The sequence below is a fragment of the Nannospalax galili genome, unplaced genomic scaffold (assembly GCF_000622305.1).
Source record: "Nannospalax galili isolate Female #2095 unplaced genomic scaffold, S.galili_v1.0 scaffold175, whole genome shotgun sequence".
Lineage (NCBI taxonomy): Eukaryota > Metazoa > Chordata > Mammalia > Rodentia > Spalacidae > Nannospalax > Nannospalax galili.
The window spans coordinates 218,540-233,689 of record NW_008336314.1 but is presented as its reverse complement, the minus strand read 5'-3'; the positions used below and the strand labels follow the sequence as shown (position 1 = coordinate 233,689).

At 40.6% G+C, this 15,150-nt stretch overlaps 1 protein-coding gene across 2 annotated transcripts in view; it reads right to left on the bottom strand.

Annotated features, from left to right (window-relative positions):
• Positions 1-15,150, bottom strand: part of Prkg1 (protein kinase cGMP-dependent 1) — a 1,315,555-nt gene that overhangs the window by 1,203,934 nt on the left and 96,471 nt on the right. The gene's annotated exons all lie outside the window — the stretch shown is intronic.

Below are 15,150 nucleotides of genomic sequence, written 5' to 3'. Positions count from 1 at the left end.
ATGGTTTCTTAAAGGACTATTATGTCTGATTCATTAGATCTTTGAAAATGTTCCAGCATATTCCATGACAAAATTCAAGAATCTACAGAGTCTATCTATTCCAAGGCTTAACATCTATTTTCAACTTCCTAATACCTCCTTATATTCTCATCTAATCAATATGGTGACTGTTTTTTTAAATCTAAGGGTTTTTTGTTGTTGTTTAAAGGACCAATAGTGAGGCAAACACACACATGGAATTATACTTAGAGCAAGTGCATCATCAAAAAATGCCAGTACACTGGGAACAGGGACGTCCTTACAAGTGCTCAGAGAAAAATGCACATTCTAATATTGGTCTCTTTATTACCATTATCTACCAGATGGTCTGACTTACAGAGGGCACATAAATTTTCAGTATAAATTAATTTCTCACTAAGTTTACTCCACACAGCACTGGGTTAAAAATACCTCAGTGTAGGTCATCTGGCTCCATGTATTATTAAGCTCTTTCAGGGTAAGTGTTTGAAGCTGGGAACACTATTTTCCCAGAGGGTAAATTGTAGTAAGGGTCCCCAGAGAGTTTAGGAATAGCTCCATAGCATATATGTAACTGAGACATTTCATATGGGGATACACAGTATAGCACAGCCATGGTTTTCAGTCCTGGCACAGTTAAACAAAGTAAACACTTTCAATTAAAACTAGGAAAATATCAGCATTGTTACAGTATATATGATATGTGCTAGTCATTAAAATTACATATCTATAAATACAGTTACAATGGCTGATATCTAAGGCAAAGGACATTTACTATAAGCACTTAAAACCACACCAAATTATACAATGGGGATTTTTTCTTCATAATGTAGAAAAACAACATCCCCAATGATTTCCCCATAACTGCTCCTCATTTTTAAGGTGACCTTAGGACTAGGAATTCATATTGGCATGAAGCTCAAACACAGGGGAAGTCTCAGGGAAGAACTGCCTTGGGTTTGGAACCTTGGGTGAAGAATCAGCAGGGAACCTTAGAGGGAAAATGACAGCTCTGTGAGGCACTGGAGCCAGACCATCAGATCCTATATCTGACAGTCACTGGCAAGCTTCACCCTGAAGGGACAGAAACTTCTAGATCTTTCCAGTCCTTCCAACTTTCCCTAATGCCTGAAAAACAGCCACAGGCAAAGTGATATCCATCACAGGCAAACCCCAGAAGCAACAAGAGGAAGAAGAAAGGTATTCAGAGACTAGAGAAGGGAGCCAAGTGGAGCACAGCACTGTCCTTTAAAAGTAGTGCATAGCCCTTTATAGATGGCTTGACAGTTTCAAAAGGCTGAGAGTCGAAAGGTGGCTTTCTACTGTTTTGTTTTGCTTATTTTGGTTTGGTTTCCTCAAAGATTTCAAAAGTTAAGTTCCTTGCCTAATCATATAAATTCTCTCCTTTTCTAGAATGTGTCTGCCGCTGGGACAACAGTGACACAGACCCCTATCTTTTCACTCTGTGTCCTCCCACTACGTTCAGTAAACCACCCTGGGGAGGAGGACTTACACCATTCCACACCACACGGGCTCAATCTATAGCCTAAAGTCAAAGGGTATATAAGGGCTCATTTCTGAATATTTATATTAGAGAGATGAAGGCTTGGGAGCTGAGAGGCTATTAGCCAGATTCCTGGTTTTCTGCAGTTTATTTTTTTCCAGTTGCAATGGACATGGCTTGTCCCTTCTGCGATTCACTCCCCTCCTAGCCCTCAGCCACTCAGGACCTCAAGGGCACAGGGAAGGTGAAAGGATCAGTAAATGGAAGAGCCATTCCAAAGAATTTAGAGGGGGGCCTCATTTAATCCTTCCAACCACCCTATGACAGAGGTAATATGCCTATATATAATTTTAGATGTTGGAGCTGAGACTTTAAGTAATTTGTCTGCAAACACACAACAAATCAGAAAGTCCTGTGTGAGGCCGCCCCCAATCATCTGAGGTAGATATTGTTTATGGTATTTCACAAACTAAATCTATATGAGAAAGATGAAAATTTACCCAAGTTCATCAAGGAGCATAGTGAGAATTTAAAGCAGGCCAAAAGGTCCCACAACCCTGTTCACACTGTGAACAAAAGGCTGGCCTTTTCCCCAGCTCACTTGGCTTAGGAGATAGCAAGGAGGTAGCTCAAGGCCATTTCTCAAGATATTCGCTAGTGTCCAATAGAGAACTGAAGCATTGAAAGCTGAGAGACAAAACACCTTCAGGAAAAAGACAGCAGCCTCTGTCTGCCCTTTTCTGCTCATGGACTTTCCAAAGGGATTAGTGTAGAACTCAACCCAAGTTCTGCCAAAGGGATAATCTGCATCAAAAGTTCCTGGGAGATAAACTGCACTGCAGGAAGTGGGCAGTGCAGTGCCTAGGAGAAGAAAGGAAACTTTGAACAAAAGGAAAACCCTATAGAACAGAGATAAAAGTTGAGTCAAATGAAGTAGAGCTGAGAACTAATCTGCCAGATGGCCTCAGCTCTCAGATACCACCAGCCTTATGATGCCGAAAGTAAAAAGGACCAGGCTTCCGTCTTCATGGCTTCCTCCAACTTGAACTCTGGCCTCAACTAAGTCAGAAATAAGATGCACAGCCAGCACCATGCACCCATGAAGGTATGCATGTAAACCAACCAAAATAGACACTGGAGAAGAGATTTACCAACAGTGAAATCCATCAAGGTTAAGAACTGACAGGAGAAGACAGCCCAGGATAGGCATCAGGTGACAGTTATGGAACCAGGGTAGAGGACTGTGACTAGGGAGGAGGGTGAAGAGCAAACTACTAGTCCTGATAGACTTGGGTTGCCAAAAGGGCTACTGCACTGGCATTTGGGGACAGGCACACGTCTTTATTCTGTCTTTTATGAGCTCTGCTTGGTAGGCCTTTGAGCAACACCCCAGACATTTACACTCTGTTTTTGTTTGGAACAAACAAAATTCCTCCAAACACAGCTGCATGTCTCCTTGAGGGCAATGTAGTGGGATAATGAAAAGGCACAGCATCAGGCACACACTCTTTCATCTGACAAACACTGTTCTACATGCTCTACAAATACATTTTTTAATTCTCCTAACATACATAATTATTATCTGTTATTGGAGACCAAAGGCACAGAGATGTGAAGCAACTTGCCTAGAGTAACATCATACCTAACTAGCAGATATGACATTCCAAGTAGGTGGTTTACTTCCAAACACCAGGCTCTTGCCTGGTGTGCTCCACTGCCCCTCCCCAACATGTTATAGATGAGAAAGTAAGGATATGGAAAAGTAAAGGACGTCGTTGATGGCAAAAGTCAAATCTGAACTCTGCTTGCTCATTCTCCAGAGGTCAAACATGAAGCCAGACTGCTCTACCAGTCTCCACCAGAGCAAGACCAGCAACAATGCCACATTGGTTGCTGAGCTAGCAAGCATTTTGTCTGAGCACAACCTCAGTCAGCAGGCCATGGAGAAAGTGAGTGTATGAGTTCACTTCTGTATCTTAAAGATTAGAGAGATGGAGATTACACAGAGCACTGGATCTGCCGTTCCTCCGTCACCTTCTCCCTCTTTTCCTACAACTCTATCTCTCAAGCTGTTATGTCAATTTTATTTTTGCTTTTAAAAATGATCTACTGGTGCTGGAGAGATGGCTCAGCAATTAAGAATGCTTGCTGTTCTTCCAGAGGACCTTGGTTAAGGTGCCAGCACCCACATGGCCTCACAATTGCCTATAACTCCAGCTCCAGGGGATCTTATGCCCTCTTACGGCCACCCACATCAATGTTGCACACACTCTCTCTCTCTCTCTCTCTCTCTCTCTCTCTCTCTCTCTCTCTCTCTCTCTCTGACACACACACATTTAAGAAAATGACCTACTAAAGAGGGATTACTAGAGACTGGGAAAGGTGTTAAGGGAGATGGTGGGGGGGGGGTGGGTCATGCACGTGATCAAAGCATGATGCATACATATGGAAATATCACAGTGGAGTCAAGTAATTTGTACAATTCATATTTGTGTGTGTGTGTTGTGCATACATGTACTCTCCGCCTTAATTTTTTTGAGATAGGGCTCTCAGTGACCTGGAGCTCACAATTTAGCTTGAATGGCTAGCTAGTAAGCTCAGAGATCTACCTCTCTCTGTCTGCCCAGTGCTGAGGTTACAGACCCATGCTACTGAGCCTGACTTTCATGTGCGTGCTGGAGTTCTGAACTCAGCTCCTCATACTTAATGCGGCAGACACTTTACTGACTAAGCCATCTCCCTTACTCCCAATTCATATGCATTAATAATCATGATGATAAAGTAAATTTTAAAATCTATTAACAACTTTATTAAAGGTGATGATGGATTATCTACTTCTGATTCTTATAACACCACATTCATATCCTTTATGGAGCAGAGCACGTAATGTGCAAATCCAGGTAAAAGCAAATCATAAAATCCACCACAACTAACAGCATGGTATTTTGATTTCTGAAATAAAGATAAAAATAATACATGTACAGCTTACATCTACATCCTTTGAATCCGACAAAGTCCTCAATTTCTTTTTCCCTGTATCATTTGCCTTTCATAAAATGAAGAATCCCATTTCTACTTTAAATGTGAATTTCTTTAGTCTGCTTTAAACTCTTGATTTCTGACACCTGCATATACTGTTTGGAAAGTGTATGACTCTGCAAAGTGCTGGAGTACACAGCAAGGTAACTCATTTGACGAGGAATGTGCTTCCTCAAGTGTCTCACAGCTGTCACGCACATGTTTGTCTAAGAGCAGCAAAGCTAAGCATCTTGCTTGGCTGCTATCAGAGAATTCTCTTAAAGTTGTGCTGAAAATAACTTGAAATTGCAGTTCACTATAAGGTTTCCCTCAGTGAATAAGCAGAAGTAAAATTAGGACTATTAATTTTAAATGGAATTACTTATTTTACTACAGAAAGCAACTCAGGAAACATGGAATTACAATCTACTCTATGCCCAAGTAAATAGAGCCCTGGCTTGAAACTGAGGAAGTGTGCATTGTTAGCACTTAGGTGTTTGATTACAAAAACACAGAGTTAAGGCATTGGTCAGAACATTCCCCAGAATAATTCCCCAGAATTCCTAATATAGGAAACAGAAATTATTAGAAAACTTCCTTTATACCTGCAACAACAGTGGTTTCCAAGAAAAAGATTTTATACTGATATCAGCATATAGACCTGAGAGAGCTGTTCAAAGCAGGCATCAAAGGACTGGGGAAATGGCTCAGAGGGCAAGATGCCTGCTAACCCAGCATGTGGACCTGAGTTTGATCCCAAGTACTCATTTAAACAATGAAAAGTTGGGTACCACAGTGTGTGCACATAATTCCAGCATTGGAAAGCAGAGACAGGAGGATTCCTGCGGTTCAATGGTGAGCACATACAGCCATTGAATGAGCATTTGCAATGAGAGACCTTGTCCAAAAAATAAAGTATAAATTTATTTCAGAAGATACCTGAGATCAATCACTGACCTCCACATGCAGACAAACGCATATGCGCGCACACATGCATACAGCATACATACACACACACACACACACACACACACACACACACACACGAATAAAAAGACGTAAGTTCTGGGCTGAGTCCCTTCCTAGTGATGGCACTCTGGAAGGCAAGCTATCAGCACCTCTGTGTCACTCGTCATATAAAGAATAAGATGAACTTAATCATTCCTGTAGCACTTCTAAACTCTAACATAAGATTCTGAGAATAAGAGGCATTTCTTCAGAGCTGGGTTCAAATTTAGATGTGATTTGCACAGTTCTGTAACTTTGAACAAGTTGTTTAATATCCCAGAGCTTCAAGTGCCTCATATGTTAATTATAGATAAATATAACTTGCAGTGTAGAAAAGCTAATATGTAGTATTAGCTCCTCTCATAGGCTATACTGGATCCTTCCATACACCAGTTCACAAACTGTTATGTGTGTGAATTCAAAATAAAAATTCCTAAAAGCAAAATCTTGACAGTTTGCATTAAATTCACTTGGTCACACAATGGACTGATCACAAGGCTTAGTGTAGGTTTTATTTTCCCTACTTAGGTAAATATCCATGGAATGATGCTTGATATGGAATGCTGCATTAATCACCCAGAAGGCATCATAAGATTTAGTCTGTATATCCTTTTCATGTTGCCTTTGAACATCTAGAGAAAAAAACTAGTTTTTAAAACAAATTGGGACCCAAAGTTTTCAGATAAGAATTTAAAATCTTCATTGTGTTGCAGGTTTTAATTGCTTAGCACGTATTTTAGTGTGGGGAATTCCTACTACTTGTAGCTCATTAGCCACAAAATAAACATTAGCCACAAAATAAATGATCCACAAAAAAATCAAAACACAGAAACCTTTGACATATTCCATTTTGTTTTCTAATTGTTAATGCCAAGTGTTAGACTCAATGCAAAGAATGTTGGAAGCTGAGACCACAAGAACAATGAATGAGAATGGGACTGGGAAAGAGAAATGCTTGTACGAATGTTTCTCTGCCCCCAGATACCATGCTAACCTCTTTGCAGGTGAGTTTGTGATGTAACAGTGACATAGAAGCCTGCTCCCCAATAGCTTACAGTCTATGTCAGGAGAAGAAAAAAATAATCAGTCATTGTCCAACACCACCTACTATGTGGCAGGCACTGTTCTAGGGCCTGAATCAACAAAGGGGAGCTCTCAGACGTTCAAAATCCAGGAAACAAATAAATCATTTCAAGTAATAAGGTCCTGTGAAGAAAGCAAAGTAAAATAACACAATACAGCATGTGTGGGATACAATGCTCCTGGCTATCTTCAGAGGTGGTATTTTTGAGGAGGTTGCATCTAGGTGTATATTCATATTAATAAATGAAAAATAAGTATATGAAATGATACCTAATTAGAGTTGACATTAAGTACCAAAAGAAAGACATAAATGAATTCAAAGATATAGGAATTCCTAAATCAAAAGCATTCCTAGCTTGTACAAGCGGAAAAGACTTCTTAGATGTATGGGAAGGAGATGGTCTTACAGTGGGAAAGGAAGGGGCCTGTCAGGCCACAGCAGAGTATAAGCGGGCTGCTTTTCACTCTAAGATCCAGTTCCCTTGCTCTGAACACAAGGATGAACTGCCTTCCCCAGCATTTATGATGTCTGCTACATTTCATTCTAAGTTCCCATCCTGTTATGACAGGAATTCTAAACTTCAGGGCAGGTCAGAATCACCTAGAGAGTTGTTGGAATACCGACAGCTGGCCCCAGCCCAGGGTTCCTGATCCATCCAGCGTGTTTAAAGGAGTATCTGAGAATCTGCATTTCTAACAATTTTTCAGGTGCTACTGATGCTGCCAGTTCAGGGCCCATACTTTGAGACTCAATCACTTCTTTGTTCTTTTTTTATGTAGAATTATTTTGCATTAAGCTCTGCAAGCAAATAAAACACATAGGAATATTGTCAACCTGCACTATGATTTAGAGTGTGTTTCCAAAATCCTTATTGCCCTGTATTTACTTTTTATGACTATTCTCTATATATAGAGAGATCTGTAGATAGATACATCTATATAGATAGTATCTCTATATAGAGAGATATAACGATAGATATTGGTTCGTCTAATATTTTAATCCCTAATTACCGTTGACCAACAGGTTCATTTATCAAAACTAGTCCCCACATGCAAATATCCTCTGTTTTTGTGTATTATTTAACTAAGAGAATCTAAATTTGGCCAATAGAATCCATGTCTTCCAACCACTTGTGCCATTAAAGCTTGAATCTTTAGTTTACAGAAAACATATGACGTACTTTATTATTTCTGAAATCCCTTTTTCCTGGCATGTTTGTAGATAAACTTCTCATGATTTATTTCTACACTGTGGGTTATATAGTATTATGTACACTGTGGTGGTTTGAATAATAATGCCTCCCGTAGGCTCAAGTATTTAAACACTTGGACAGTTGGTCGCCCTGTTTTGGGACGTTCATGGAATCTGTAGGAGGTGCAGCCTTGCTGGAGGAAGCATATCACTGGGGGCAAGTTTTGAGAATTTATAGCCATGCCCCATTTCCAGTTTCTCTCTCTCTCTCTCTCTCTCTCTCTCTCTCTCTCTCTCTCTCCCTCCCTCCTTTTCTCCTTCTCTTTCTGCTTGTTGAATGTGCTTAAAGATGTGAGCCCTCAAATTTCTGCTCCGGCTGCCTGCTGCCATGCCTCCTCCACTATGATGAGCTTTTATCCCTCTGGAACTGTAAGTACAATAAAGTCTTCTTTCTATAGGTTGCCTTGGTCATGGTTTTTTATTACAGCAACATAGAAAAACAAATACAGATTCCATATTTATACAAGCTATAACATCTTCCCTCTCATATTGTATTAGTTACTTCTCTGTTGCCATAATGAAACACTGTGATCAAAGGCAACTTACAGAAGAAAGATTTTATTTTGGCACATGGTTTATTCCAGGGAGATGAGACTACATCATGGCAGAAAGACATGGCAGCAAGAGGCAGGCATGGTGGGTGCCAGGAGCTGAAAGCTGAGGGCACACATTTTCCATCATAAACAAGAAGCAGAAAAAACTGGAAGTAAGGAGAGTAGGCTTACAAACTCTCAAAGCCTGCCCCAAGAACATACTTTCTCTAGCAAGGCTACACACCCTAAAGCTTCTATGACCTCCCCAAATAGCACCACCAATTGGGAACCAAGTGTGAAAATGCTTGTGCCTACAGGGGATATTCATCACTCAAACCACCACACACTCAACTCACAAAAGAGGATATAAATCCTTCTATATTATCACAGGCTTCCAAGATGAGCAGTGGCCAGAAAGAGCCATCTCTTAGCATCTTAAGAAAAAGCGTTGTCCTTGGGCTGTGGAATCAATGAAGCATCACCCTAGGTGCAGCTAGGAAGCAGAAAATGGGGATTAGGCATGCAGGGGCTGGGTCATAGGTGAAGGAACACCTGTGTGCTGCCCTGGAAACAGAGCAAACCCCTTCAGGATTATCCACCAGCTCAATGACTAAGTAAAGAGCAGGCACAGAGGCTGAGTGCCTGCCTGAAGAGGGGAATATGCCAGGGCAAGGAGGCAACAGACAGAGTCACAAAACTAAAAGTGTCAACAAATGTGATCATACTGGCCTCTTTCCTAGAGAGGGGGCAATCTATACTCGGGGATGGAGGAGGTGAAATGTCATAAAGTAGGATTATTAGCAGGCCAGAGGCACAAGAAGATTTTTCTGAGGACTCCAAAGAAGTAGGCAGGCAGCTGAAACCTCACATCACCAGGGAGGAAAGAACGAGACCTCACATCGCCAGGGAAGAAAGAACGGGAACCAGACTGTGCCTCTTGCACGGGGCCCCTTGCCCTTTGAGGCTTTCTGACTGGGCCGGCTGATTCTTATTGGTGCCAGGAGCTGGTCCTCTCACCTCAGTCAAGTGTCACTCAGGGTCCTGAGACATGGCTATAGCTGTTGTTACCGTCCTAACATTATGGGTTTTGTGGGGGCTTTATAAGGCTGGCCAAACCACTCTCCATCTGCTGCAGAGGCCCAGCTGCTGCTGTTTGTCGGCACCTCTCACTTTTTTCAGTGCCTGACCACACAACCTCACAGCCCACACACCACTCCTGAAGAGTTCAGTCAAAGGCACTGAAGTACCGAGCCAGATGTCTTGCCCAGTGCTGTAGTCATCTTCAGCCACCGAGAGCATGGATTCTGGAAGCCAAAGCAGGTGGGCAAACAGACCCTCAATTCCTAGGTCTTCCAACTGCACCACATGATGCAGTCAAGGGCCTCAAGCATACTGCATATGGGATGCACTTGATATTGGCAGTGAGGAGATGACTGACAGGTATCCAACTTCTTTAGAGCCTTAATGAATGGAAGAAGATTCCAGGTTTCAGATAAGTGGTCAGAAAATGTGAGCAGCGGGAACACTAAAGTGAAGTTGCTCCTGATCAGCAGTCTAACATTGGGCATATCCAGCAATTCCTCAAATGTAGACACCAGCGGCCCCCAACACCTGGGGATTGAGTTTGTCTAGTGCTGCCCCTGGGCCTACTTAGACAGGAGCAGAAATCATTACTAGTTCTGCCCTGTCAGCTTTAACTCCACAATCATGTTACCTTAGCTGGGGAACCTAGACTCAGGCTGTCTGGATCCTGGATCAGGCAATGGGGGCAGCTACCTGGAAGCTGTCTTCCACACAGGTGGGTGGGGACAGTGCAGCTCTGCCACCTCCTACAGCTCCTGGGAGCCCTTCCTGACACCTCCCTGCTGAGTCCTATAGCCACTAACTTCTATCTCTGAAATCCTTTTTATCAGTCCCCAGTTAATCCTCAAAGTAAGATTATTCTTCATTCTCTCAAACTGAAACTTTGGTCCCGGTACCTACACAATCAGAAAGAACAGTAACGGTGCCACCTCATTTCACTGCTGAATAAGCAAAAGACTTGGCAGCATCCCCAGTCGGCTTGTAACCCAGAAGGCTTTGTAGCAGGCAGGATTGACTGGCATCGGAGCAAAGGCTTCTGGGGAATACAGCCAACCAGGTAGCAAGCCAGGACCTTTAATGAAACAAAGTGAAGTCACCTGCATGCACCTTAAATCAGAGTAATGTCCCACTGGGGTGAGGGCCAGCTGCACTAGAGACCAAAGTCTTCTTCATCTGTCTTCAGCCCTGCTGACATAAGACACTATTAGGATTCTTCCTGTAACACAATGCCTGCCCTAAAGAGAATTTTAATCAAAATCTGCTACTTTATTCATGAAATCACCACCTCGGGCATATCTGAGGAACTGAAATGTCTCCTTCGAAACTCATTGAAGTTCTTTTGTTTTACTTCTCTTGCCCACTCCCTCATAATTCAAATCTCTCTGTGTCCTTGGCCCTCGCGTTTCACAAACAGTTCCATGATCACTGTGGTATTCACCTCAGAGACTGTGCATATCTTTAACTTGTTTACACTCTTCTCTTAATAGTTTTAGTAGCAGACTATGCACTGGAACCAAAAGGGCAAGCTGAAGGGTGACTTCAAGAATATATCTGTGTTGGGGCTGGAGAGAGAGCTCAGCAGTTAGGAGTATGCTGTACTGTACTTACAAAGGACATGGTCAGTTCCCAGCACCCATGAGGCAGCTCACAACCACCTGTAAGTTTAGCTCTAAGGAATCTGACACCCTCTTCTGACCTCCACAAACACCTGCATTCATGTGCTGATACTCCACACAGGCACGCACATATATAATTAAAAATAAAATAAAAAGCCATGCAGCCTGCTTAGCACAAAACCACAAGCTAAATAGCTGTTAATATAGCAGACACAATCAGACTTTGGATTCAGGCAGCATTGTGTTGTCTAAGCAGATTACCTAACCTCTCTGGTTTTACTTTACTTATACTGTTACTGAATGGATTGAATATTCTCCACCTTCCAGGAGTACATATTCTATAACTGACAACGTAAAAGTATTGTTGTTAATGTCAATCAAGTCATTGCCATACTAACAATTCAGATCTTCGTACAAACAAATTCCCTGAATTATTCCGAAACCAAATGAAAATAGATCAGCCAAGTATTCTGACCCTAATAAGGTCTAAAGTTTAATCTAACAATAAATGCCTGGGACCCGAGTACAACATTAACGTTCTCAACTGCATCGAATAAATTATAAAGTTAGTCATATATTCAAATAAATTGACATCTTTTATTAAAAATGTCTATTTATATGGAACTTATAGAAAAGGCAAATTGATTAAGGTAGAAGCAGATCAGGGGTTGCCTGTGGCTGGAGATAAAAATGGACTGTCGTGGTCATTACACAGTTCTCTACATTCACTAATGATCCTTTCACTGGGCATGTACACTGGGTGAATTTTATGGTATATAACTTACACTCAATAAAGCTATAAAAACTAATCTATCTTTCTTGCACTACATGACACATTTCAAAACGAACTAGTATTTTTATTTTTATTCTAAAGCTTTCCATTATCAGCTCATCATCGAGACTGTCAAGAATTTGTCCAAGACCATTAATATATTCCTCCACAGGCTAACAGGCTTGTTATCATTGCTTCTACCAACAATCACATTGTTTTTGAAAAGACATCTTGAGATGGAGAATCAAGGTCATTAAGAGAAAACATTTATGAGCTAAGATTATGTTCTGCGCCTGAGAGCTTCTCTGTCTGGACAGCAAATATTCAAGTTGAGAATAAATGGTTCTCAAATAGAAATCCATTATCAGTGAATAACTTCCAGGCAAATATTTCTGGAAATAGCAAAGCCATTTTGCTCTAAATACTTTTGATGGATTGAAATCAAATCATTAAGGCAGGGGGTCCTTCAAAACTTACTACAGAGCAGGAAAGACACAATACACATTTGCAATGACCTTACATGTTTAAACACATGTTAAGAACAGTATTATTATAAACTCACATAAATGCATCTGAAAACAAGAGTCACTAAACATTCTTCATCTTTAAAACCCAAACAACTGTCCTTTGGGATAATGTAATCCTTTTCTATAATTTACAACCTTGTTTGCATTTATATCACAATTCAAGTTTAGTCAATCCAACCCTTACTTCTCTGTAGGCCTACAACAGCTTGCTGAATGAAACAAGCTGGAATTACAAGCTCGCCTATGTTCAAACTTTCTTGCCTATGGTTAATCCACAACCGAAGTCATGTAAATTTCTTGCTGTCACTGCATCTTCCTCTGTTTCATACCCAACAAAGCCAACTGAGCTGCACCAGGCTCTGCTCCAAGACCTTGTCATTCCTGAACCTGTCTTTCCATCTCATGTTCAGAATCTTGGTTTTGAGATGTTAGAGATGTGCATAGTCTTTAGTGAAAACTGATTTAACAAAATCTACAAAAATGATGATAGTAACGATACCTCATGAGAAGCTGACTATGAAGTTCATACTATATTTTGAGCACTGCACTAAGGAACCATAGATATTATCTCCCATCATGGTACATATTGGTATGTATTACAGTCTTCATTTATAATGAGGAAAGAGAAGCGGATACAAGCTGAATAACGCAGGCAGAGTTAGTAGTAGTCATCGAATTAGAATATAAGTTCTTATCTAATGTATTTGCTGTGTTCTGATCTTACCTACTTGTAATTTCTATAAATGTATTGATGAACCATGAGGCTCCAAAATTCTCAGAGCAATGTGTGAATGTATTAAGGATATACATAGTGTGGAAGGGGCTGAACTGAAGTCTGACCAATTGTTGATTTTGTAATATGGTCAGTTAAAACCTATTGTGTCTGGGTTATAACGTCTCATCACTTTGAGCCTAATTTTCCCACCTGTAAGTTGGAGGTAGTTAGCCCTCCTTTATTCAGAGATATCTTAAGACATAAATGAAACCATATGCATATTAATTTATCATCAATGTGTATAACTTGTAATTAAACCTTATTCTTTTTTTTCTTTTTTTTTTCTTTTTTTTATTTATTTTAATTAAAAGAAGGATTTTATTACAACAGCATTAACCTATTCAATAACATTTTTCTGAGCTAGGGTACATCTCTTTCAAAATTGGCTGTACATTTCTAGGTTTACAGATGAATTTTTATGCTTATATAATCTTTTACTCATTATAAACTCTATAAGACATAAAATTAAATGAGGTTCCAATGTTTAAAAAAGATCTCCACTGCATTGTCAAAACACACAGTTTCATACAGAAAAATTCATTTCAGGGCTCTTGACATTGAGACGTTTTCACATGCATTTCTAATCTCTATATACATGACTATCACTGATAAACCTTATTCTTATTTCACACGAAGTCTACCGCTGCATTGGCACATGGGCTTTCCAAACAATAACCTCAGATACAGAGAATTTGATCAGGTGAGATGGTGAGACAGTTTTTAATGTAAGACTGGGTATTACCAGTTTCCATCCTGAAAAGCTAAGCGATAATGTGCAAACAGAATCGATCTTTAAATTTTCCTTGTCTTATTTTTGGTTAATATTGAAGCAAGCTTCTAATTAAAAAGTATTCCAACGTGAGTTTGATGGTCGCTACTATCTCATAATATTACGATCTATGAGAATCTTTGGATAGCCAAAATTAGCAAGCTTTTATCCTAAGCTTGACAGGATTTTGTTAAGAGTTCTGGCTGTGTCTGCAAAAGGAATTAAGAATTTGAAATGATTCTCCTGTAACTGCTTCTATTAATTCCATGTTTGTATTTCTTAACAATCAATCCCTTTGCTTCTCTAGGTTAACTGGTTTATGAGGCTTTCTGCACAGAGCTTCAGACATGGCATTTATTAAGCTGGAGGACAAGTATGCTTCCTTGGAAATATAATTCACAATCACAGATGATTCGCATTAGAAGAGACATGTCAACACTTCATAATCCTTGAGGCTTGAAAAACCTGAAATGCCTTTAGAGAGCAGGCAGGTGATACAAAGAAGGGGCCTGGACTGAATGCATGGAGGGGCACAGGCTGAGATAAGCCTTGTGGCACAGTTTACAAAGGGTCTCCAATGCCTCCAAATCTGGTGTTCGTATGCATTTTTCTGGTCAAACCTAATATGCCTACACGCTCTATGGTGCCCAGTGACTTCAGTTTACAATTTTCAAACTTCTAAGTTTAAAATGTTGAAGGATTTGAGGACCAAGAACCTGAAAAGTCTTTATCTTTCCCTTTATCTGACAGGGAATTTGCTGTACGACAGCTAAGTTTGGGGCCATAAGAACGCAACACGAATCAATCAAGATATGAACCGTGTTTTCAATGGAATTTGACATCTTCCGAGGGGAAGGCACACGAGAGCCAAATAGTGACTCACATGTGAAGCCTGAACTCCCATGGACCTGTGAAAGCAAAAGTTCCTGGAACTGCACAAACACCAAGAACTAAAAGCAGGGCTCCATTTCAGCTGTGCGGGTAAAAACCACACTGGAGTAGCCCTAGAAAGGGCAGTATCTTAAAGCTTATGCTCTCAAAGCACCAATATTTAGGTATTAAATGATTTATAGGTAAAAAGAAGAAATATCGCCGGGTATGGTGGCTCATGCTTGTAGTCCCAGCACTTGGGAGGCAGAGGCAGGCAGATCCCTGTGAGTTCAAGGCCAGCTTGGCCTACATAGTGAGTTCC